The sequence below is a fragment of the Cervus canadensis genome, chromosome X (genome assembly GCF_019320065.1).
Source record: "Cervus canadensis isolate Bull #8, Minnesota chromosome X, ASM1932006v1, whole genome shotgun sequence".
In the NCBI taxonomy this organism is placed as follows: domain Eukaryota; kingdom Metazoa; phylum Chordata; class Mammalia; order Artiodactyla; family Cervidae; genus Cervus; species Cervus canadensis.
This window is the reverse complement of record NC_057419.1, coordinates 118807342-118834346: the sequence shown is the minus strand read 5'-3', so window position 1 is coordinate 118834346 and position 27005 is coordinate 118807342. Positions and strand designations below refer to the sequence as shown.

General features: G+C 40.8%; 1 long non-coding RNA gene across 1 annotated transcript; it reads left to right on the top strand.

Moving 5' to 3' along the window:
• The first annotated feature begins 5320 nt into the window (after nucleotides 1–5320).
• LOC122435250 lies at nucleotides 5321–16807 on the top strand. The gene is made up of 3 exons (XR_006267620.1): nucleotides 5321–5420; nucleotides 16205–16287; nucleotides 16694–16807. It is a non-coding gene; the product is annotated as an uncharacterized LOC122435250 (long non-coding RNA).
• The last annotated feature ends 10198 nt before the right edge of the window (nucleotides 16808–27005 follow it).

Below are 27005 nucleotides of genomic sequence, written 5' to 3'. Positions count from 1 at the left end.
ATGTGTAGTATACTGTATTGGTGTTTATCTGTCTGGCTTACTTCACTCTGTATAATGGGCTCCAGTGTCATCCATCTCATTAGAACTGATTGAAATGAATTCTTTTTAATGGCTAGTATAGTCCATTGTGTATATGTACCATAGCTTCCTTATCCATTTGTCTGCTGATGGGCATCTAGGTTGCTTCCATGTCCTGGCAATTATAAACAGTGCTGCAATGAACATTGGGTACACGTGTCTCTTTCAATTCTGGTTTCCTCTGTGTGTTATGCCCAGGAGTGGATTGCTGGGTCATATGGCAGTCTATTTCCAGTTTTTTGAGGAATCTCCACACTGTTTTCCATAGTGGCTGTACTAGTTTGCATTCCCACCAACAGTGTAAGAGGGTTCCCTTTTCTCCACACCCTCTCCAGCATTTATTGCTTGTAGACTTTTGGATAGCAGCCATCCTGACTGGCGTGTAATGGTACCTCATTGTGGTTTTGATTTGCATTTCTCTGATAATGAGTGATGTTGAGCATCTTTTCATGTGTTTGTTAGCCATCTGTATGTCTTCTTTGGAGAAATGTCTGTTTAGTTCTTTGGCCCATTTTTGATTGGGTCATTTATTTTTCTGGAATTGAGCTGCAGGAGTTGCTTGTATATTTTTGAGATTAATCCTTTGTCTGTTGCTTGTTTGCTATTATTTTCTCCCATTCTGAGGGCTGTCTTTTCACCTGCTTATAGTTTCCTTTGTTGTGCAAAAGCTTTTAAGTTTAATTCAGGTCCCATTTGTTTATTTTTGCTTTTATTTCCAATATTCTGGGAGGTGGGTCATAGAAATCCTCGCCTGTGTAGTGTCCGAGTGTTGTGCCTTTTCTTCTCCTCTTAGTTTTTTAGTTTTGGACATTTCTTTATTCTTTATCCATTTTGAGTTTATTTTTGTGTATGCTGTTAGAAAGTGTTCTAGTTTCATTCTTTTACAAGTGGTTGACCAGTTTTCCCAGCACCACTTGTTAAAGAGGTTGTCTTTTTTCCATTGTATATCCTTGCCTCCTTTGTTGCAGATAAGGTGTCCATAGGTACGTGGATTTATCTCTGGGCTTTCTATTCTGTTCCATTGATCTATATTTCTGTCTTTGTGCCAGTCCCATACTGTCTTGATGGCTGTGGCTTTGTAGTAGAGCCTGAAGTCAGGCAGGTTGATTCCTCCAGTTCCATTCTTCTTTCTTAAGATTGCTTTGGCTATTCAAGGTTTTTTGTATTTCCATACAAATTGTGAAATTATTTGTTCTAGTTCTGTGAAAAATACCGTTGGTAGCTTGATAGGGATTGCATTGAGTCTACAGATTGCTTTGGGTAGTATAGTCATTTTCAGAATATTGATTCTTCTAATCCATGAACACGGTATATTTCTCCATCTATTTGTGTCCTCTTTGATTTGTTTCATCAGTATTTTATAGTTTTCTATATATAGGTCTTTTGTTTCTTTAGGTAGATATGCTCCTAAGTATTTTATTCTTTTTGTTGCAATGGTGAATGGTATTATTTCCTTAATTTCTCTTTCTGTTTTCTCATTGTTAGTGTATAGGAATGCAAGGGATTTCTGTTCGTGTCCAACTCTTGGCGACCCCATTAACTATAGCCTAATGGGCTCCCCGGTCCTTGGGATTTCCCAGGCAAGGGTACTGGAGTGGGTTGCCATTTAGGCCACCAAATTGAACACTTTAAAATGGATCATTGTATATGATGTGAATTTTACCTTAATAAAAATAAACAAGAATACTAGCAAGGTTTAGAGGGATCTTTGTATCTACCAATGTTCAGAGAGTAAATCTAAATAAATTTTCTAGCAGGGAATCCCAGAGATGGGATTTTATTGCTGGCTGATAGAGGAGAATAGTGGGAGTAAACTGGCTTATGATAACGTAGATTAAAATCTTGGATTTTTTAAAAAACTGACCTCATAAGTCTTCTTTTATATATGTGTATATACATACATATATACATGTGTACACACACACACACACACACACACACACACATATATATATATATATATAGTTGCTGTGAGGGCTTTTCTCCAGTTGTGGGGCACAAGCTTCTCATTGTGGTAGCTTCTCTTGTTGTGGAGCATGGGCTCTAGGGCATGTGGGATCTTCCTGGATCAGGGATCAAACCTATGTTCCCTGCATTAGCAGGTGGATTCTTTACCACTGAGCCACCAGGGAATCCCCCTAAATCTTGGATTTTAGTTCAGTGATAACTGACATGTCCTGAACTGAAGGGTTTGATTGCTCTTAAACAATTTTTTAAATCATATTGTTCCCTCTAGTCCCAAGTGTACAGAGTTATTATAGGAAATCCCCTGGTGGGAATAATAAAATGTATCATTAAAAATAATTTAAAATGACACATGCAAAGACTGTGTTGTGGCATAAATTTTTTTCTGTTATAATGTCAAATGATTGACAGATGTCATTCCAGCTCCCATTTTTTGAGTGTCTGCTTTGTAGTATGTTATACAAAAATGCCTGGCAACCCCAGCTTTCATGGGATTTGCAGTCTACTAAGAAAAAGAAAGTATAAAATAAAAATATTGTGGGCCACAATAGCTATGAAAAGTTCTCCCAATCAGTCCCTCACAGGAGTCACTTGCCATGACTGAGGATTTGGGTAGATGGCTGTTTCTCCCTCTGAATCAGTTGTCTGTAAAGGGTGAAAAGTTGGCTGTTCATTACTCTTGAAAGCAGACGTGAATCTCTCAGATCAGGTTATGGGCTTCCTCCTTCTCCAGGATTTCCTTTTAGCTCTACCACTCAAATGCGGTAGTCTCATCACTGGGAAAGGGCCTCAAAAGTTATTTAATCCATCTGCTCATTTGATGCTTAGGTCTTTGCTATCAAAAATGATCATTGGGCCTGTATTAGTTAGAAATGTGAAATGACAGTCAACAGAAAACTCAAATCTCACTACCCTAATCAATGAGGGTTGACATAGACTCAAAAGCTGCTTGATTCAGAGGCTCAAAAATGACACCAGAGTCAGATTTCTTTCTGCCTGTGCTTCTTGATGTGTGCTTTATTTTGACTTGGCTCTTTTTTATTGCTGATACGTGGCTGCCTTTAGTTATCAGGGGCTCTTTGTTTCTTTGAGCACATGCAGAGGAGGCGGTTGCTTGCTTCCACATTCCTCCAGATAATGAAAGAAAAAGTTTACTCCAAAGCCCCAGGAAATTGCTACCCTCACCTGCCCCAATTAGAGTATGCTCATAGCCAGCCAGTGGCAAGGAATGGGACAAGGCTGATTAATTTGGATTTGAATTGTGCTAATTTGCTAAGATTGGAATCATATATTCCGGAGGGAGTTAGGGCAAGGATGTGACATTAAGGAACAGAAGGTGACCACCAAGATAAGGAGAGGATATTGGGGAAGTTACCAAAGGGTCTGTCTGGTACAGGGTCTTGGGTTAGCCATTGACAGCATCATGAAAATCCCCTGGAGAAGGGAATGACAACCTACTCTAGTATTCTTGACTAGGAAATCCCATGGACAAAGGAGCCTAGCGGGCTACAGTCCGTGGGGTCACAAAGAGTTGGACACAGCTCAGTGACTAAACAACAATGAAGCTACAATTGCCTTCCCTGCTGGACAACTCCCATTTTAAGAAAGTATATTTTCCATTGAATCAACCTCCCTGTATCCATGCAGCTCAGAGTACCAACGGCTCCTTCTTGCCATGCTGTTTCCTTGAATTCATTACTCTGGATGTGTCGTCCTTCTCAGCAGCCTCTTCTGCCTGGGCCTTACCATTCTTTACTGAATTCACTGACCCCAAGGGTGACTGGCTGTCGCTGGTATTTCTTTCTGAATTCTGAATTGAACTAAATGGAGGTTCAGTTATCTTTTCTTTCTCTTCGGTTTTTGGATTCTTCCTCAAGCCAAGTTCAGAAGTTGTGCCAGATAGTGGCTATGTTAGGGGAAGCACACTGACTGAAACCGCCCACCCTGGCCAGGCACCATAGTAACCATTTGCATGAGTTGTTTTATGACAGGAGATCCTGATAAGGAATAGGGAACTAATAGGCCACCACCAGCCGGAAGAGTTGGGGAAAGGTCAAAAGGAAACACCGCGTGTCTATCCACTTCCCAGAATCCCTCTTGCTAGCATCCATCTTGGCTGAGCGATGCGTGTGCCACCAGGAAAGACTCTGAATTAGAATGATTGGCCAAAGACTACCCGGGAAACGAATCCCATCACCATAAAACCCAAGACTGCGAGCCACACGGCAGAGCAGTGCTCCTGGGTTCCCTTACCTACTGCTCTCCACCCAGGTGCCCTTTCCCAATAAAATCTCTTGCTTTGTCAGCATGTGTCTCCTCGGACAATTCATTTCCGAGTGTTAGACAAGAGCCCAGTTTCGGGCCCTGGAAGGGGTCCCCCTTCCTGCAACAGCTATGTGATAGAACCTATCTGGTTCTCAATGGTAAAATGAGAGGAAATGGGAGGAAATGATTCTGGGCGTGAGGGGCTCTGTGAGTGCCGTGTTTGGAAACCTGAAGCCCACACTGCTTTGTCGAGTTTGAGGGAGTTTCTGCCCTTTATTCTGCACTGGGCTCCGCACCGAATGTGATCAACCTAAACCTACTCCGAGGGTAGCCCGAGGTAGCCTGGTCTCCCTTCTCTCACGCGCGCATCTTCTTCGCCAAGCGCAGCGTAGCCGCCCCGGCCTGAGTCGCCAGCAGCCAGAACCGCTGGCTCGGGGACGGCAGCCATCAATGGCCTGGGCAGCGGATCCAGATGCGTCCGCAGCTGCATCTCCTTCTGGCTCCGCTTCGGGACAGGGGGAGTAGCTGGAAGAGCGCAGAAGGCTGGAGGCGTCCCGGTGCCCGTCGCCCCGCACGCCCCAGGGGCCCGCAAGCCTCTCGGCCGCCCCGCCTTCCCCCACGGGCGGCTTTGTCCTCCCGCTGTGCAGCATCTCCTTCCCCTCCCCCGCGCTTCAGATTCCCGCCGGCCTTTCTGCGCCCCCCGCCCCTCAGCCTCCGGCGGGTCCCTACTTCCCCGCGCTGGTGGCGCCAGCGAGGCAGGGACTAACGGGTTAACCAGGGGTTCTTCCAGGCGAAGGGGGCGCGCCAGAGCGGGCGCTGGGGCCACGCCGGTGCTGAGACCACCCCAGCGCCAAAAATGCCCGCCCGAGGCGGCCCACCAGCTGTGTTCCCGGGGACGGCCCCTTTGCCTGGGAGGAAGGGGCGACCCGGACGGTGGGCCGCCTCCCTCGCATGGACTCAGAGCCCCTGCTCTGGGTGAACCAGAGGCGCTCTCCCCACCCGAGGAACTGGAATCCGGGTGGCTGGATGCGACTGTGGGGCGGCCGGCAGTTTCGGGCTGGCGACGGGGAGAGGAGTGACCCTGGCCCGCGCCCCCACTCCCGCGCTCCTCGGTAGCGCGGGGAACACCTAGCCGGGTCTGCACTGGGGAGGGATGGGGGCCGCGAGTCCGGGATCGCGAGTCCGCGGGCGACGTGGGGGTCTGGGGCCGGGGCCCGGGCTCGGGGGCGCGTGGGCCAGAGCGTGGCTTCCGAGCCCAGCGAGCCTTCTGGTCTCGGTAGGTGCCGAGCTGGTCGGCCGCGGGCACGACGGCAAAAGTGGGAGGAAGCCAAGCCAAGGGAGGAGGATGCTGGGCGACAGCGAGACGTTGTTTTCTTTCTTTCTTCTTCTTTTTTTTTTTGAATTGTTTTCTTTTTAACAACGCTCCTTGGACCCGCTTTCTGACTCCAGGGCCCCGTTGAGGATATCCGGCGGCCGCTCGGACCTGGCCCTGCCACCGGCGCCTTCCCAGCATCAGGGCCCTTCTATCCTTGAGGGGCGAGCGGGTCACTTTTTGTCCGGCCGCCCAGCTGGCAGGGATGCCCAACTGACTCTCACCCGGCCTGGGCTCTTCCGCCTCCCGCCCGCACCGCTTTGGGAACTAGTAGGGGACCTTGGGGATCAGCCCGGGACCCCAACCTTCTTCCTCTTTCCCGACGCCCTGCTCCATCTGCCCACTCCCCACTCTGGCTTTGGTGGTCTCTCACTGAACCTCTTTCCCCAGATTAGGACCTGCTGGAAGGGGTCCTAAGATGAAACTCGGCAGCAGCGCATACTGTAGGGACCTAGGAGCTGAAAAACCTGCTCCACTTCAGTTCGGTATGAGAACTCCGCGGCATCTTGGAATGCTGCGGAAGTTTACAAACAAAAAAAGGAAAGAGAAAAATGCGGGGGCGGGGGGGGCGGCGGGAAGCGATCTGGAGGTTAGGCAGCTTGAATTCCATCTGCTTTGAGCAGTAGTTCTCGGGGCCAGAGTCCAGCTTCCCTGACTTGGACATCTGAATTTTGATGTAATGTCTAGACTTGCAGATTTAAAATTTGACTGCCAGAGGGGTCATTTGATTTAACCAGTTGAAAACAGTGAAATCATGAGTCACTCTCTGACCCTGATACTTATTAGGAATTTAGGTATTTGAGGTCTTATATGAAAAAAAGGTTAATTTTTTTTTTCAATATCCTTTTTAATTCCCTTCTCCAAGATCAGATTAATACAGTTAATGCTATCTGGACTTCCCAGGTGGCGCTAGTGATAAAGAACCTGCCTGCTAATGTAGGAGATGGAAAAGACCCGGTTTGATCCCTGGATGGGGAAGATTCCCCTGGAGAAGCAAATTATAGCCCACTCCAGTGTTCTTGTTTGGAGAATCTCCATGGACAGAGGAGCCTGGCAGGCTATGGTCCATAGGGTTGCAAAGAGTCAGACACTACTGAAGCGACTTAGCAGGCATCCACGTGACATCTGAAAGATGTCAGTTATAACAAAGTACAGGGCTAGAATTTTCAGCCAGTTTTAACTGGGCACTTTTAAGATCGTTTTGGCTTTTTATTTTTGACACAGGAAATAATTTAATACCTTAAAAACCCCCTTGGTTTTGGTCGATATTTTTTAAGCTATTAAATTAATGGGTTGAATTTTGTTGTTAACTGCATAAGAGGCAGAACCAACACTTGTTCTATCGAACTGTCATATGGTAAATCTTTACTGTGTGTGGTAGTGTCATTGAACACAATTTTGACTGCATATATGTAAATATAGAGTAAATGTAGTGAGATTTTCTTTCTTCCGAGATGAAGCTCAGAGGCAAAAAATTACAATGCAAATTTAACGATCTTAATCTCTCATATAAGTGACTAGTTTTTCAAAACAGAACCACCTTATTATTGGGAAGTAGTATCACTCAATGCATTTGCCGTATATTTGTGGACTATTATTTAAAATGTTAATGAAATAAATGATACAAATGAATAGAAATTCAGATTTTAAATGAGATTTTTATTCCTAGAATAGTGCTGTCTTGACGTTTACTTTCTGTGTATTTATGACTAACTCCATTATTAAACATTTAGCCCATTTTTGTGCTTTGTTTTTCAAACTTTTGAAACGTAAATTTTTATCAACATTCCAGAAGCAAGGTCTATCTTATCTGTAAGGGGAGTGTGAGAATTACATAAAAGAAGCTTTATAAATTGTTTAGTAGAATATGTGGAATTTATTAAGCACTCTATAAACACTCATTCCTCTTTTTACTTCTGTTCCCATGAAAAGTAACAAATTGATTTTGATACAAACCATGTTGGGAAGTCTTAACAGTCTTGGATGCTCCTTGAAGAGGCAGCTGTTTTGAATTCCTGCAGTTTGTTCTGAGCAAGATATGGACCTCTTAACCATTTTATTTAAGTGCTCAATCAAAGTTCCGTAAGTCAGGAAAATTAAACTGTTTGTAAAATTGGAGACATTGGAGAAGTTCCCTACATTGAGAGGTTTTTCTTGGTTTGGGAAATTATTGAGAAAAAAACTGGATCACCCCAGATTCTTATGACAGAATGCAAATTCTTAGAAGACAGAACGCCTCAGTTTCTCAAATCTTTTTAAAGGGAAAGGGAGATATTTACCTCACAGGGTAGTTATGAGACCTAATGGGGTATGTCTGTCAAGAGTTTGTCATGCTCAATAAATATTAGTTCCTTTCGTTTATTTATTTTTGGTTGCCCTGAGTCTTTGTTGCTTCCTGCGGGCTTTCTCTAGTTGTGGTGAGTGGGGGCTACTCTTCGCTGAGGTGCATGGGCTTCTCATTGGGGTAGCTTCTCTTGTCGTGGAGCACGGGCTCTAGGTATATGGGCTCCGTAGTTGCGGCTTGCAAGCTCTAGAGCACAGGCTCACTAATTGTGGTCCATGGACGTTAGTTGCTCTGCAGGCTTGTGGAGTCTTCCCCGCCAGGGATTGAACCTGTGTCCCCTACATTGACATTCTTAGCCCCTGTACCACCAGGGAAGTCCTTTTTGTGATGTGCTTTTGTTTTCATATATTCTAGTACTTTTATTTTGAGAATAACAAGCTTGAAATGATTTTCTTCAATATATTGAACCTCTACTTATTTATGATATATATCCAATGTTACCTAACTGAAATGATTATTTTAATGTTATTATGTCTTACTGTGCATTTTTTTTTGCATGGAGCAAGGCATTTTCTTGGCCTTTAGCATAGCTAATTATGCAGTAAGGTACCAGCTGCCCTGAACCAAATATCTTCTCTGCATTAAAGATACCACTGTGTCTAATTGTTTCTTCTTTCCTGATTTCTTGCTGTGCAGTTCTTAATTTTCCACCAATCCTATCTCCCTCCGTTGTATCACTTTTGCTCAGTATCTCTTTTCCAACTTGGAGTCTTACACTCTTAGATATCTGTACTCTTGTCCTTGGACTGTTTACATAGAAATCTGCCCCCTCCTTTCATTTGTGGAACATTTATTGAGATTCTGTTGTATTCAAGCCACTGGAACTGCTTGGACAAAATAAAAATGATCAGTCCACATTCCCTGGGCAGGAGTGCTGAATTCCATGGGAAAGACAAGTGATTGTACTATATGCTGATAAGTGGTATAATACAGACAGCCCAGAGTAGTGGAAACACAGAAATACAAGCAACACTTGTTTATGAGGCCTTCAAGGTATACACTAAACTTAGAATGAAAATGATAATCTGTTGTGTAATACAAGGAGCAGAAGATTTCGGTCTGGAGACATCTTCCATTATTCAAGTGGTCTTGGTCAAGTGAATCACTCTATCTAGATATCCCATTCCTCGAGTGTAAAGCAAAAGTTTGGGACAAGACCATGGTTTCCAAAGTGTATTTTATAGAATATTACTAGTGTGCAGATAAATAGCTCCATGATCAAATACATTTGTGATTACTGGGTGAAACCAAATTAGGCCAATTTGTTTATTGTTGAAATTTTTCAGTTTTTGATTGGATATTGTAAATATACATCTTTAAGAGGGGAATCTAATTCTTTACATTTTTTTATACCATAGAATCCTTTTGTATCAGAAATTAACTGCTACATAACATTTCAAGAAATATTTAACCTTTAGGTCTATGATTCACTGAGAGTTTATTGCTATATGGAACATAAAATGAGTGAAGTGATTTTTTTTTGTGTGTGTAAGGTTATCCAATTTTTACAGCGCCATTTATTGAAAATATTATCTGTGTCACCTCAGTGGAAAATCAGTTGACCATATGTGTATGGGTCAACTTCTGGACCCTCTGTTCTGTTCTGTTGATCGCTGTGTCTATCCTTTTGGCAGTACTATTATATCTTGATTACTTTACCTTTATGATAAATCTTGAAATCAGATAGTGTAAGTCTTTAACTTTGCCACTCTTTTTCAAAATTGTTTTGTCTATTCTAGGTCCTTTGCATATCAATTATGAATCTTAGAATCAGTTTATCAATTTTTACTGGAAAGCCTCCTAGGATTTTGGTTGGTATTGTGTTGAATCTATTCCTCAACTTGAGGAGAACTGACATCATATCAATATTGAGTCTTCCAGCTCATGAGGATAGTATCTTTTTCTATTTAACCCGTCTTTAATTTTGCTTAGTGATCTTTCATAGTCTTGTAGTTTTCAATGTCTAGGTCTTGCACATTTTTCATTCCATCTATCCCTAAGTATTTCATATTTTGATGCAATTTTAAATTATTTTGAAAATCTAAGTGTCTGACTAATATATGAAAATACAATTGACTCTTGTATGTTGACTTTATATGCTGTAACCTTTCTAGGCTCATTTGTTAATTGTTGTAGCTTTCTTGTATTAATACATTCTTTAAGATTTTCAGTTTCAACAATTTATCATCTTTGAATAATGAGGACATAACATTTTCCTTTCTACCCTAGATGCATGTTTTTTGTTTTTTTTTTTTTGTCTTACTGCTCTGACTAGAATTTCTAGTATAATATTGAATACAAGTGGTAAAAGTGGATAGCTTTGATTTGTTCCTGATGTTAGGGGAAAATCATTCAGTTTCTCATTAAATATGATGTTGGCTATAGGATTTTCTTCAGACTGAGGAAGACCCCTTCTAGTCTAAGAGATTTTATGCTTTTGCTAAGAAATTTTATTCTTTTGTCCAATGCTTTCTGTGTCTAATGAGATGATTATGTATTTTCTTTATTCTTTTATTAATATGGTGAATTACAGTGATTGATTTTCTTTTTATAATTGAAGTAAAATTTACAATGTTGTATTAGTTTTAAGTGTATAGTAAAGTGATTTAGTTATACATATACATATTCTTTTTTGTTTTTAATTGATTTTTTTATTGAAGTATGATTGACTTACAATGTCATGTTAATTTTAGGTGTACTGCAAAGTCATTCAGTTATATATATACACATGTGTGCATATATATTCTTTTCCAGATTCTTTTCCCATATAGGTTGCTACAAAATATTGAGTATAGTTCCTGTGCTGTACAGTAGGTCCTTGTTATTAATTTGTTTAATACATAATAGTGTGTATTTGTTAATCCCAAACTCCAAATTTATCCCTTCCCTCTACTTGCCCCTTTGGTAAGCAAAAGTTTGCTTTCTATGTCTGTGAGTCTACTTCTGTCTTATAAATAAGTTCGTTTATATAATTTTTTAAGATTCCTCGAAGTGATATCATATATTTGTTTTTCTTTGACTTACTTCACTTAATATGATAATCTCTGGGTCCATCAATGTTGCTGCAAATGACATTATTTTATTCTTTTTTATGACTAATATTTCATTTTGTATATACCACATCTTCTTTATCCATTTATTGATGTACATTTAGGTTGCTTCCATGTCTTGACTATTGTACATGGTGCTACTGTGAACACTGGAGTACTTGTATCTTTTCAGATTACAGTTTTCTCTGCATAAATGCCCCGGAATGGGATTGTGGGATCATATGGTAGTTCTATTTTTAGTTTCTTAAGGACCTTCCATACTGTTCTCAGTAGTGACTGCACCAATTTATATTTCTACCAACAATACAGGAGAGTTTCTTGTTCTCCACAGCCTCTCCAGTATTTATTGTTTGTGGACTTTTTGATGATGGTCATCCTGAATGGTGTGAGGTGATACCTCATTATAGTCTTGATTTGCATTTCTCTAGTAATGAGTGATATTGAACATCTTTTCATTTGGCCATCTGTATGTCTTCTCTGAAGAAATGTCTATTTAGATCTCCTGCCCATTTTTTGATTGGGTTGTTTTTTTGATATTACGCTGTATCAGTTGTTTGTGTATTTTGGAAATTAATTACTTGTTGGTCACATCATTTGCAAATATTTCTGCCCATTCTGTGGGTTGGCTTTTCATTTTGTTTGTGGGTTCTTTTGCTGTGCAAAAGCTTTTAAGTTTAATAAGGTCTCATTTGTTTATTTTTGTTTTTATTTCCATTACTGTAGGAGACAATCCAAAAAAAAAAATGTTGCTGTTATTTATGTCCAAGAGTGTTCTGCCTATGTTTTCCTCTAGGGGTTTTATATTATCTGATTTTACATGTAGGTCTTCAATCTATTTTGAGTTTATTTTTGTATATGATGTTAGAGAATGTTCTAATTTCATTTTTTACATATAGCTGTGCAATTTTCCCTGCACCACTTATTGAAGAGACTGTCTTTTCTCCATTGTATATTCTTGCCTCCTTTGTTGTACACTGCGCTGTGTGCTTAGTCACTCAGTCATGTCCGACTATTTTGTGACCCCATGGACTGTAGCCCGCTAGGCTCCTCTTTCCATGGGGGATTCTCTAGGCAAGAATACTAGAGTGGGTTGCCATGCCCTCCTCCAGGGGATCTTCCCAACCCAGGGATCAAATCCAGGTCTCCCACATTGCAGGCAGATTCTTTACCATCTGAGCCACCAGGGAAGCCCAAGAATACTGGAGTGGGTAGCCTATCCCTTCTCTAGGGGATCTTCCTGACCCAGGAGTCCAACTGGGGTCTCCTGCATTGTAGGCAGATTCTTTACCAGCTGAGCTACCCAGGAAGCCCTTGTCGTACATTAATTGATCTTAAGTGCATGGGTTTATTTCTGGGCTTTCTGTCCTCTTCCATTGATCTATATGGCTGTTTTTGTGCCAGGGCTATACTGTTTTGATTACAGTGATTGATTTTTGATTGTCAAACATAATTTGCATTCCTCAGATAAATCCCATGTAGTCATGATGAAGTATCCTTTTTACATATTGCTAGACTTCACTTGCTAAAATTTTGTTAAAAATTTTTGCATATAAGTTCTTGAGGAATCTTGTTCTTTGTTTTCTTTCTTATAATGTCTTTGATTTTGATTCTGGAGTAATGCAGGTCTCATATAATGGGCTGGAAAGTAATTTGGTAGCTTCTATTTTCTGGAAGAGTTTGTGTAGAATTGCAATAATTTCTTACTAAATGCTTAGGAACATTCACCAGTGACATCATCTGGGCCTAAAGTTTCTTTTGTGGAAAAGTTTTTAAACTACAAGTTAATGTTTGTAATAGCTGTAGGGCTAGTTGGGTTGTTGATTTCTTCTTTTGGAAGCTTTTTAAAAAATGTTTTAAGTTAATTTTTATTGGAGTATAGTTGCCATACAATGTTAGTTTCTGCTGTACTGCAAAGTGAATCAGCCACATGTATACTTATATCTCGTTTTTTCTTTTTTGGATTTCCTTCCCATTTAGGCCACTACAGAGCATTAAGTAGAATTCCTTGTGCTATACAATAGGTTCTCATTATTTATCTATTTTATCGTACTAGTGTATACTTGTCAACCCCAGTCTCTCAATTCAACCCATCTTCCCCACCAGTATCCGTATGTCCGTTACTGATTTCTTTTCTTTTTTTAAAGGTTGATTTATTTATTTTTAGCTGCACTGGGTCTTCGTTGCTACACTCAAGCTTTGTCTAGCTGTCATGTGTGGGGGCTACTCTTCGTTGCAGCGCACGGACTTTTCACTGCAGTGGCTTCTTGTTGCAGAGCACAGGCTCTAGAATGTGGGCTTAGTAGTTTTGGCACACAGGCTTAGTTGCTCTGAGGCATGTGGAATCTTCCCAGATCAGGGATCAAACCGGTGTCCCTTGCACTGCAAGGCTGATTCTTAACCAGTGGACCACCAGGGAAGCCCCTGATTTCTTCTTGAATGAACTTTGATAGTTTGTGTATTTAAAACAATTTTTCCATTTATCCTTTTCATTGTCAAATTTATTATCATAAAGCTGTTGATAGTATTTCCTTATCATTTTACATTCGTATTAGTTAGCTATTTCTAAATAATAAATTACCCAAAACTTAACAGCTTAAAACAATAGATATTTATTATCTAACAGATTCTTCAGTTCAGGAATTTGGGTACAGCTTAGCTGGCCTTCCCTGGTGGCTCAGATGGTAAAGAATCTGCAGTGTAGGAGACCCAGGTTCGATCCCTGGGTTGGGAAGATCCCCTGGAGAAGAGAATGGCAGCCCACTCCAGTATTCTTGGCTGGTAGGCTACAGTCCATGGGGTCACAAAGTCAGACACGACTGAGCAACTTACACTTTCACTTTCACTAGCTGGATCCTCAGTTCAAGTTCTCCCATAAGGCTGTAATCAGAGTGTCAGCCAGGGCCAGGGTCTCATCTGAAGACTTGACTAGGGAAGAATCCAATTCTCTGCTCACATGAGTGTTAACAGGATTCAGTTCCCTGTGGGTTGTTGAACTGAGGTCCTCAGTTTTTTGCTGGATGTTGGCAAGAGGTGGCCCTCAGTTCTTTGCCATGTTATCTCTCCAGCATGGCAGCTTGTTTCATTCAAGTCAGCCATAGAGGGTAGCAAGATGGAGTCATAGCCTAGTTATGGAAATGACATCCCCCTACCTTTGCCATATTTTACTGGTTAGAAGCAAGTCACTAGGTCAGTTCACACTCAAGGGGAGAGGACTACACAGGGGCATGACTACTAGGAGGCAGGCATCAGTAGGGATCATTTTAGACACAGTATTTGTAGGATCTATGTTTTATAGTTTATTGACATTCTCAAAGAACCAGCTTTTCTTTGTTTTTCTGTTTTCACGGTGTTTGAATTCTGTCATCTTTATATTGGGTTTATTTGCTTACTTTAAGTTTAATTTGCTTTTTATCTTTTAATTTCTTTTTTCTTTTTTGGCCACACCATGAGGCATGCAGGATGTTAGTTCCTTGACCAGGGATCGAGCCCATTCCCCCTGCAGTGGAAGCACAGAGTCCTAACCACTAGACCACCAGGAAAATCCTTTTTAATTTTTTAATGTGAAAGCTAAGGTCATTGTTTCCAGGTCCTTAATGTTTTCTAATATAGACATTTAGTGCTATAAACTTTCTTCTAACAATTGCTTTAGCTACATCCTATAAATTTTTCTGATTTCATTTTCTTTTTAGCAGTAGAATTTTTATTTTTATTGAGGTATAATTGGCATATAACATACTAATTTCAGATGTATAGCATAATGATTTAGTATTTGTATATATTGTAAAATGTTCACCACAATAAGTCTGCTTATTTGTGTGTTCATAATTTTCAGTTGTTAACAACTGACCATGACCAGAAAACTCAGCACCCTAACATTCTAGTTGACTCAAGCAATGAAAACAGGTTCATGTCATCAATCTTGATATTTCTGTGCAAAGCAACCCTAACAAGATGATACAACAGTGTCTGCTACTCCAGGTGTACACAACAAAATCATCAATCCATTGGTGATATAAAGAACACTCTGACAGACCTATTCTTTTGGGTTGGCTAAGGATCAGTCATGGTTCTTTTGGAGACAGGCAAGGAGTAAGTTACCAAGCCTGCTGTGTGAACTCTGTACCCACAACACGCAAGCATGAGATTTCCCTATTGTTAACTCTTGCAGTTTGAGGCACAGGTCTCAGTGATGGGGCAGTGAAAGAGGGTCGGGGATTGGGCACCATTTGGGTCTATAATCACATATAACCTGGGGCCATTTGTTTTAATGGAAATTACTCTCTTCTTCATTTAAAAATGTGAAGAATAGATACCTCCGCTTTTTGTGGGTTTCTTCTTTCCTGATAATGTCAACTTTCTCAGACTCTTAGAATAAAATCCAGAGTTGTCACCGGGATGTTACAACCCTATCTGGTTTGCCTCAACTCTTTTATGTTTCTGACCTCATCTCTAACTTCTGTCCCTCTTTATCCATCTGCTCCAGCCACTCTGGTGATCTGGATGTTCCTCAAACACACCAGGCTCACTCCTGCTTAGGGGCCTTTGCTATTGCTGTTCTCTTTGCCTAGAATGTTCTCAAAGATCCTTGGAGCTCCCTCTCTCACCTCTTTCCCGCCTCTCCTCAAATATCATTTCATTAGAGAGGCCTTCCTGACCATTTAATCTGAGACAGCAGCCCCTGCCATTCTCTGCCTCCTTTCCTTGCTTCATTTTTCTTTACACTTGATAATGTGTTATTAACTTGAATATTTGCTTCCTTTTTGCCTGCTCCTCCCTCAACCAGACTGTGCTCCAGGGGGGCAGGGGCTGTTTTTAGTTCATCACTAGATTTCCCATGCCCAGCAGAGTACCTGGCACACAGTAGGTGCTTGTAGGTACTTATCAGTGAATTAATGAATGAATCTGATATATAGACACATGTCTATCGATCTAGATGTATTTATATATGTATCCATAGATATAGAGAAGGAAGGCATTTAGAACACAAGATTCTTTATCCTCAGCTCCAGACTATAGAGGAAAAAAGCTCAACTAAAGTCAACTTTTCTTTCAGGATTTGAGTATGCAAATATATTTAATATCATAAAATCTCTTTTATAAAGATGATTTTTTTTTCTTTACTGTTTTCAGATTGGAAGTGACACTTGCGGAAAAGAAAATGTGAGCAATGCAGAAAGGACTCAGATAGAAAGTGAAGGTCCTCTGGACTGAAGGTGAGGAGACTGAATTGCATGCACAGTGCACTGGGGTGGGACACGGGAAACTGCAGTGCACTAGGGCAGTGGTGTCACAGGGCCATCAGAATGTCCCCACAGGAAAACTGGCCACGGCAGACTGTCTTGCTTTGCTGCTTGTTATCTTCTGTCTATTTTTCTAGGAAAATACGTTTCAGTGTTCGTATTTTTTTTTAAGTTATGAAGCTTGCTGTATACTAAAGAGCTTTTAGTCTGTCCATTTTTATTGTGTTGTCAGTTCTAATAATCCTTTTCTTTCGTTGTCTCTGCCTCTGATAGCGTGCTTAGAAACACTTCTTCAGCCCCAGGGTTTTAAAAGTGTTCACTTGAATTTTCTTCTACTAATGTCATGGTTTGATTTTCTTTTTCATGTTTAAATTTTCAGGGGACCTGGAATTTACTTGGTGAAAATGCATGTCTGGAATGCTTGTGGTGTGCCGGGTTTTATTCCAAGTGCCTTACATGGATCATCACATTTGAATGCTCAGAAACTCAGGAGGTGGGTGCTAATAGGAGCATTGTTTTCACAGGGGAGGAAATTTAGGAACAGGCAGGGTGGGTACGTGTCCAAGACCACACAGCTGGTGAAACCTAGCCCATCAGTGGGAAAGCCTAAACAGGATTAAGGAATAGAGTTGGCATGTGAAAAGTTTCTGAAATATAGTAGTCAATAGAAGGTAGAGTTTATTACTACTATTATTATTATTACACGGTTCTCATAAACTTAATTTCTGATGGCTGCAAATTATTTGAAAAATAGTGTATATTTAAGGCAAGCACAACTCCAAAATACTATTCCTTCCTTAGGAAGGACTCTTCAAAAACATGTTTAGAATTCCATGGTAACAAAACCTTTATTTTAAGAAACAGTTGTCATAAAAATAAATTCAGAAAGAACATTTATCAACATGTGAAGAGTTTTATAGGATAATGGGATTATAGATTTTTACAAAAATCTTATCTCTCTACTCCAGTTTTCTTAAAAGAGCATATTTTTAAAATGTTCTGATCAGAAATAAAGCCACAATAACTGTTCTTGTTTTTTTTAGAAAAGCTATAACAAAATAATGAAGCTGCTATGAAAAGCAGTTTGGTGGTTCCTTGAAAAGTTTAGTATAGAATTACTGTATCACCCAACAATTCCACTTCTAGGTGTAGGCCAAAGAATTCAAAGCAAGGAGTCAACCAATACAATTCAAACCAGGAGTCATAGATTCTTGTACACCAGTTTTGAAAGCAACATTATTTACATTGACCAAAAGGTGAAAACAACCCAAATGTCCATCACCATATGAATGGATAAGCAATATGTGATACATATATCAGTTCAGTTCAGTTCATTCGCTCAGTGGTGTCTAACTCTTTGTGACCCCATGGACTGCAGCACGCCAGGCTTCCCTAGCCATCATCAACTCCAGGGGCTTACACAAACTCATGTCCATCGAGTCGGTGATGCCATCCAACCATCTCATCCTCTGTCATCCCCTTCTCCTCCTGCCTTCAATCTTTCCCAGCATCAGGGTCTTTTCAAATGAGTCAATTCTTCACATCACATCAGGTGGCCAAAGTATCAGAGTTTCAGCTTCAGCATCAGTCCTTCCAATGAGCATTCAGGACTGATTTCCTTTAGGATGGACTGGTTGGATCTCCTTGCTGTCCAAGAGACTCTCAAGGTTTTCTCCAACACCACAGATCAAAAGCACCAATACTTCAGCACTCAGTTTTCTTTATAGTCCACCTCTCACATCCGTACATGACTACTGGAAAAACCATAGCTTTGAATAGATGGACCTTTATCAGCAAAGTGATGTCTCTGCTTTTGAATACACTGTCTAGGTTTGTCATAGCTTTTCTTCCAAGGAGCAAGCGTCTTTTAATTTCATGGCTTCAGTCACAATCTGCAGTGATTTTGGAGCCCAGAAAAATAAAGTCTTCACTGTTTCCATCGTTTCCCCATCTATTTGCCATGAAGTCATGGGACCAGATGCCATGATCTTAGTTTTCTGAATGTTGAGTTTTAAGCCAGTTTTTTTCACTCTCCTCTTTCTCTTTCATCAGGAGGCTCTTTAGTTCTTCTTCACTTTCTGCCATAAGGGTGGTGTCATCTGCATATCTGAGGTTATTGGTATTTCTCCTGGTAGTCTTGATTCCAGCTTTTGCTTCATCCAGCCCGGCATTTTGCATGATGTACTCTGCATATAAGTTAAATAAGCAGGGTGACAATATACAGACTTGACGTACTCCTTTCCCAATTGGGAACCAGTCCATTGTTCCGTGTCCAGTTCTAACTGTTGCTTCTTGAGCTGCATACAGATTTCTCAAGAAGCAGGTAAGGTGGTCTGGTATTCCCATCTCTTTCAGAATTTTCCACAGTTTGTTGTGATCCACACAGTCAAAGGCTTTGGCATAGTCAATAAAGCAGAAGTAGATGTTTTTCTGGAATTCTATTGCTTTTTCTATGATCCAACAGATGTTGGCAATTTGATTGCTGATTCCTTTACCTTTTCTAAATCCAGCTTGAACATCTGTAAGTTCTTGGTTCATGTACTGTTGAAGCCTAGCTTGAAGGATTTTGAGCATTACTTTGCTAGCGTGTGAGATGAGTGCAATTGTGCAGTAGTTTGAACATTCTTTGGCATTTGCTCTTCTTTGGGATTGGAATGAAAACTGACTTTTTACAGACCTGTGGACACTGCTTAGTTTTCCAAATTTACTGCCATATTGAACTGAACTGATTGAGTGCAGCATTTTCACAGCATCATCTGTTAGGATTTGAAATAGCTCAGCTGGAATTTCATCACCTCTACGAGCTTTCTTCATAGTGATGCTTCCTAAGGCCCTCTTGCCTTTGGAATCCAGGATGTCTGGTTCTAGGTGAGTGATGACACCATCGTGGTTATCTGTGGCATGAAGATCTTTTTGGTATAGTTCTTCTTGCCACCTCTTCTTAATATCTTCTGCTTCTGTTAGGTCCATACCTTATTCTGTCCTTTATTGTGCCCATGTTTGCATGAAATGTTCCCTTGGTATCTCTAATTTTCTAGAATAGATCTCTAGTCTTTCCCATTCTATTATTTTCCTCTCTTTCTTTGCATTGATCGCTGAGGAAGGCTTTCTTATCTCTCCTTGCTATTCTTTGGAAATCTGCATTCAAATCGGTATATCTTTCCTTTTCTCCTTTGCCTTTAGCATCTCTTCTTTTCTCAGCTATTTGCAAGGCCTCCTCAAACAACCATTTTGCCTTTTTGCATTTCTTTTTCTTGGGGATGGTCTTGATCACTGTCTCTTGTACAATGTCATGAACCTCTGCCCATAGTTCTTCAGGCACTCTATCAGATCTAATCCTTTGAATCTATTTGTCACTTCCACTGTATAATCATAAGGGATTTGATTTAGGTCATACATGAATGGTCTAGTGATTTTCCCTACTTTCTTCACTTTAAGTTTGAGTTTGGCAATAAGGAGTTCATGATCTGAGCCAGTCAGCTCCCAGTCTTGTTTTTGCTGACTATATAGAATTTCTTCATCTTTGGCTGATTTCAGTATTGAACATCTGGTGATGTCCATGTGTAGAGTCTTCTCTTGTGTTGCTGGAAGAGGGTGTTTGCTATGACCAGTGCGTTCTCTTGGCAAAACTCTGTTAGCCTTTGACCTGCTTCATTCTGTATTCCAAGGCCAAATTTGCCTGTTACTTCAGGTATCTCTTGACTTCCTACTTTTGCATTCCAGTCCCCTATGATGAAAAGAATATCTAAAGGGTGTTAGTTCTAAAAGGTCTTGTAGGTCTTCATAGAACCATTCAGCTTCAGTTTCTTCCGCATTCCTGGTCGGGGCATAGACTTGGATTACTGTGATACTGAATGATTTGCCTTGGAAACGAACAGAGATCATTCTGTCGTTTTTGAGATTGCATCCAAGTACTGCATTTCGGACTCCTTTCTTTACTATGATGGCTACTCCATTTCTTCTAAGGAGTTCTTGCCCACAGTAGTCGATATAATGGTCATCTGAGTTAAATTCACCCATTCCAGTCCGTTTTAGTTCGCTTATTCCTAAAATGTCAGTGTTCACTCTTGCCATCTCCTGTTTGACCACTTCCAATTTGCCTTGATTCGTGGACCTAACATTCCAGGTTCCTATGCAGTATTGCTCTTTTCAGCATCAGACTTTACTTCCATCACCAGTCATGTCCACAACTGGCTGTTGTTTTCGCTTTTCGTCTGCTGCACCCAGAGCCCTTGCCTATGCGGCAGGCCACTGTTGACCCGTACCTTCGCAGGAAACACTCAGACCCAGTTCTGGCTCAGTCTCTGTGGGGTCTCTGGGTCCTGGTGTGCACAAGGTTTGTTTGAGCCCTCTGAGCATCTGTGGCAAGTAAGGGGTTTGATTCTAAACGCAATTTTGCCCCTCCTATTGTCTTGCTGGGGCTTCTCCTTTGCCCTTTGACGTGGGGTATCTTTTTTTTGTGGGACCCAACATTCTCCTGTTGATGCTTGTTCAGTAGCGAGTTGTAGTTTTGGAGTTCTCGCAAGAGAAGATGAGCACATGTCCTTCTATTCTGCCATCTTAATTAATCTCACTCTATAATGTTGGTATATATATACAATGGAATAATTATTGTACAAAGGAAGGAAATTCTGAAATAGAGTACAACATGGATTAACATTGAAACCCTGTACTAGGTGAAATAAACTAGATACAAAAGGACAAATATTGTATGATTTCACTTATATGAGATACCTAGAATTCAGATACCTAGAATTCAGAGAGACAGAAAGAACAGTGGATATTAAGGGCTGCAGGGAGAGGAGAAAGGGAAGTGATTGTTTAATGGGCTTATGTTTGAAATAATGGGAAGTTCTGGAAATGGATAGTGACTCATCCCATGTGGCAGTGGTAAAGAACATGCCTGCAATGCAGGAGAGGCAGCATGAGCCACAGGTTTGACCCCTGGGTGGAGAAGATACCCTGTAGAAGGCAATGGCCACGCACTCCAGAATTCTTGCCTGGGAAATTCCATGGACAGAGGAGCCTGGTGGGCTACAGTCCAAGTGGTTGCAAAGAGTCAGATATGACTTGGTGATTGAGCATGCATGCAATGTTGTTTGCACAACACTGTATGTACTTAATGCCACTGAAGTATTAAAATGATAAATTATATATATTTTACCATAAACAACAATGACAGCAGCAAAAATAACAAAAGGAGTCAAAATTAGACTATTTCATAGAGTTGTTGTTCAGTTGCTAAGTTGGTTGAGTTTGCTCAAATTCATATGCATTGAGTCGGTGATGTTATTTAACCATCTCATCCTCTGCCACCCCTTTCTCCTTTTGCCTTCAGTCTTCCCCAGCATCAGGGTCTTTTCCAGTGAATCGGCTCTTCGCATCAGGTGGCCAAAGTATTGGAGATTCAGCTTCAGCATCAGTCCTTCCAATGAATATTCAGGGTTGACTTCCTTTAAGATTGACTGGTTTGATCTCCTTGCAGTCCAAGGGACTCTCAAGAGTCTTCTCCAGTATCACAATTCGAAAACATCAGTTCTTTGGCACTCAGCCTTCTTTATGGTCAAACTCTTTCATCTGTCCACAACTATTGGAAAAAACATGGCTTTGACTATTTGGGATGTTTGTCTCAGAGTGCTGGGCCTAAATGAGATAATTATGTGCTGTGCTTAGCATAATGCTGGGCTTACAAATATAGTTCTAATACTTGGAACCATTTGAAGATGGAATGGGCTTCCTTAGGGATGGGATAGTGAGTGAGTCCATGCTACTGGATGTGTTTAACGGGAGGTGGATCAGACCTAAGTTTTGTATGCAAATGAATCACCTGGGGATAGTGTTTAAATACAGACTGTAATTTAAATAGGTCTTTTGTGGGGCCTGAAATTCTGCATTTCTAATAAGCCCCAGGTGATGATGAAGAAGCCTAGTGATGACATTTGAATAGCAGGGAGCTAGATGATTCTTTCGGAGAAGGCAATGGCACCCCAGTACTCTTGCCTGGAAAATCCCATGGACGGAGGAGCCTGGTAGGCTGCAGTCCACGGGGTTGCTAAGAGTCAGACACGACTGAGCGACTTCACTTTCATGTTTCACTTACATGCATTGGAGAAGGAAATGGCAACCCACTCCAGTATTCTTGCCTGGAGAATCCCAGGGACGAGGGAGCCTGGTGGGCTGCCGTCTATGGGGTCGCGACATGACTAAAGTCGGACACGACTAGAGTCGGACACGACTAAAGTGACTTAGCAGCAGATGATTCTTTAGAGTGAGGGGATGCTGGAGAAGGTCTGTGATACTCCATTAGATGGAGCATTGAATTAGATCTCTGCTGTCCATTGTGGTGGCCATATCACCATATGTAGCTATTTGAAATGTATCTTGTCTGAGATGAGTTGTGGGTGTAAAATACACAAAAACTCAGTATAAAGAAAAGAAACTGTAAGACAACTCATTAATACTTTTTATATTGATTACATTCTGAAATGATATTATTTTGGTTATATTGGGTTAAGTAAATATTGTTAAATTTTTTACAAGGGCTGTGAATAGAAGGTAATTGGGCAATAACTAGAGGGTGTCACAGGATTAGAAGAGGATTTTCTTGCTTTGGCATCCTGGAAAGAATATGAGGCTAATAAGAAAGGGAGACTTTGACTCTCCAGGATCAGCAAGGTGGGTGAGTGAGGGAGTGAGGTCTATAAGGAGGAAAGGAGGTTAAGACAAGGTTTGTGTGGCTTGTATTGTTGTTTAGTCGCTAAGTGGTATCCGACTCTGCGACCCCATGGACTACAGCACGCTGGGTTTCCCTATCCTTCACTCTTGTGCCTTGTATACAGTTATATAAATGATGGAAAGACTGGAAGGAAACATGTAGAAATGTTAACGCCATTATCTAGGTAGTGGGGATGACGTTTGCATTATATTTTTGTGAAAGTGAAAAGAAGTGTTACTCCCTTCAGTCGTGTCTGACTCTTTGCGACGCCATGGACTGTAGTCTGCCAGGCTCCTCTGTCTGTGGAATTCTCCAGACAAGAATACTGGAGTGGGTAGCCTTTCCCTTATCCAGGGGATCTTCCCGACCCAGGGATCAAACCCGGGTCTCTTGCTTTGCAGGCAGATTCTTTACCGTCTGAGCCACCAGTACTTCTTTGTCTATGTTTTTGTATTTTCCTTTTTCTTCCATAAAGATGCATAACTTTAAAAATTGGGGCAATGTAGAGGGACCAGAAATTAGAGGTAGCTTGGAACACTGACTTTAGCACATGAGGCCACCCCAGAGGAACGTGTGATAGGAGCACGCAAATCACAAGAATGATAGTATAATAAGCAAATGTGTAGGCATAGAAAGACTAGGAAGAGTTGCTCCACACTATTAAGAGGAGTATCTGTGGATATTAGGATTTCAGGTAATTTATACCATCTTTTCACTCCCAATCCAGGGATCGAACCCGGGTCTCCTGCATTGCGGGTGGATTCTTTACCAGCTGAGCCATAAGGGGAGCCCTAAATACCATCTTTTGACTTCTGTATATAATTCATTTTTTGTGTATAAAGTTTTAAAATGATTATGTACTTTTTTATAATCAGAAAACAAAGCTATTGTACTTTTGAAAAATAAGCATATTCTTTCCTCACAGAAAATAATAGTCCCACTATATCCTGTGTTGATAAAACCACATCTTAGGCTCTCGTCTTCTGCCAGCTTGGAAGAAACAAGTGGCCTATAGAACCGCCTGTGAACTGCCTATAGAGAGGGCCAAATCACGGGAAACTGGGCCTGCTACAGGCGCTGGGAATGGCCTCTGGCCAACAGCCAGCAAGAAAATGAAGCCCTGGTGGTACAGCTCCATAGAAGTGAATTCTGCAACAACCTGAGTGAGTTTGGACATGGATTCTTCCCCAGTCAAGTCTTGAGATAAAAACACACTGGCTATTTACAGGATAGGAGGCAGGCGGTCACTACAGGTGGGTCACTGCAAGATTATTGCAAAACACACAATAATCTGGAGAGAAAAGGGAGGAGGGAGTATCTTTTAGGGCTGTTTAAGAATCACTGAAACAATGGAATATTACTCAGTCATAAAAAGAATGAAATAATGCCATTTGCAGCAGCATGGATGGACCTAGAGACTGTCATACTGAATGAAGTAAGTCAGAGAAAGATAAACAGCTGATTCTTTTTTTTTTCATTTATTTTTATTAGTTGGAGGCTAATTACTTTACAATATTGTAGTGGGTTTTGTCATACATTGACATGAATCAGCCATGGAGTTACATGTATTCCCCATCCCGATCCCCTCTCCCACCTACCTCTCTACCTGATTCCTCTGGGTCTTCCCAGTGCACCAGGCCCAAGCACTTGTCTCATGCATTCAAACAGCTGATTCTTAAACAGCCCTAAAAGACACTCCTGCCTCCCTTTTCTCTCCAGACTTTTATGAAGTGTCTTTCAAGTATTTTTTCTATTAAAAAAAAATGAGTTGCCTGTCTTTTGATTGCTGAGTTTAGGAGTTCTTTATTTATACTGGATATGAGAGTTGGTGGGATACGTGGATTAAAAGTCTCTTCTCCCAGTCTGGGATTTACCTTTTCACTCTCTTAATTGTGACTTTTAATGAAAATAAAAATGTTATCACTATTATTTATTTTTTGTTTTTCCCTCAGTTTTATTGCAATATAACTGACATAATATTGTATTAGTGATGTGAACTTCACCTCAATTAGTTAAAAAATGGGCTTCTGACTCCAAATAAAATTCTTTTTTCATTTTTTTAAGACCAGGTGTTTCTCTTGGGAGAGTATAAAGATGAAAGCACTTTTTCGTTCAACATAAGTGAGAGTTTTCAAATAGAACTATCAAAGAGCTTAATGGGTTGACTTGTGATCTATGCTTACACTCGAAGTATTCTAGCAGGGACTGGACAACTGTCTGTAATGAATATTATAGAAGGGACCTCTAAATCTCCTTCCGACTTGAAGATTCAAGGATACTATTCACTTGAATAGCTGATCTCTTGGAGAGATCAAAATTTGAACATTCCTGGAACCCACAACTACCGCATAACCCAAGACAGTGTAATCAAATTTGGGTCATGTGGTAGAGACTAATAAACAGAAAGTGATTAAAAAGTGTCCAACTTTGACAAATTAGATTTTTTAAAAATTTGCAGCTTTAGAAAAATGTTGGAAACTAAGCAAACTGCAAATGTGTTAAATAAAAGTGTGCTATATGTTTATAGTGTTGTTTCTACAGATGCTATTATAAAATTCATCTATTGTAGATCTTTTAAAATAAGTCATTTGAAAGCAATACTTCATTTAACGAAGTTTACCTAGGTGTTTGGTGAGATTAGCTGGCAGTGGCTGAGGCGACAAAAGTGCAGTACGGTCTTACAGAAAAGCTAAGAGAGTGATTCGGTCACAAGGAGAGCCATAATTCTACAAGGTTGGGCAGTCTGGATGTGAGGGACAGGCTCAGGTCACAGCTATAGCTAGACATACGGTTCATGTCACGGGAGAGAATATAGTCCTTACAATTTAGAAAGACTCTAAGCTGTAACCCGCTTAGTCTGACTGGAAGAGAGTACTTTGCTGAGATGTAAATTTAAGGGTATTCACATTTTGGAATGCATGTACAGGTTTCTCACATTATTTTTAGTAAGGAAGTTTCTGAAGATAACAAGGCTATTACTAAAGTTGAAAGCAGTGTAGCATAGTGGTTAAGAGCTTGGGCTCTTAAGTCAGAACTGAATTTGAATACCAGCTCTGCCACTCACCAAGTTACTCTCTTAACTTCTTAAGACCTCACTTTTCCTATCTATCAAAAGGGGGAAATAATAGCCCCTGTCTCATAGGGTAGTTTTGTGCACAAGAAAGCTTTCAGCACCACCCTTGGTAAGTATTCCATAGTGTCAGCTGATACTATGTGTGTTGCCTGAATAAATTTTTTAAGTGGGGGCAAAAAACCAAAATGTGAACTAAAATGAGAATGATCCTTTTGGAACAAAGGTATTCTGGACATTCATTCATTTAACAAATAATCACTTAGGGCCACGTGCTTTGCATTGACTTTTACTCAACATCTAAACCATACTATTTTGTATTCCTGTGTGATTATGGATCCTTCACGCAAGAGACTTAGAAGTGTAGCCCAGTGGATAACGTAATCACCTAGGGTGATTGAAGTTGTCCCTTCTGGTTTCTGGGGGTGACTAGAGCCCAAAGCTGGTCACCAGGCCCTCTTATCATTTGCTGGCTGATTGTGAGGTCCAGATTAACTCTCGGACTCCCCTGTTAGTATTTCCACTCTTCATTTCTTTATCTAAAACTTTTTATGTTTCCCTTCTCTGCTTCTAATTTGCTCTTTCTTAACCATGCTTTGCTTCCAAATAGGAAAAGGAGTACATCAAGGCTGTATATTGTCACCCTGCTTATTTAACTTATATGCATCATGAGAAATGCTGGGCTGGAGGAAGCACAAGCTGGAATCAAGATTGCCAGGAGAAATATCAATAACCTCAGATAGGCAGATGACACCACTATGGCAGAAAGTGAAGAAGAACTAAAGAGCCTCATGATGAAAGTGAAATAGGAGAGTGAAAAAGTTGGCTTAAAGCTCAACATTCAGAAAACTAAGATCATGGCATCTGGTCCCATCCCTTTATGGCAAATAGATGGGGAAACAGTGG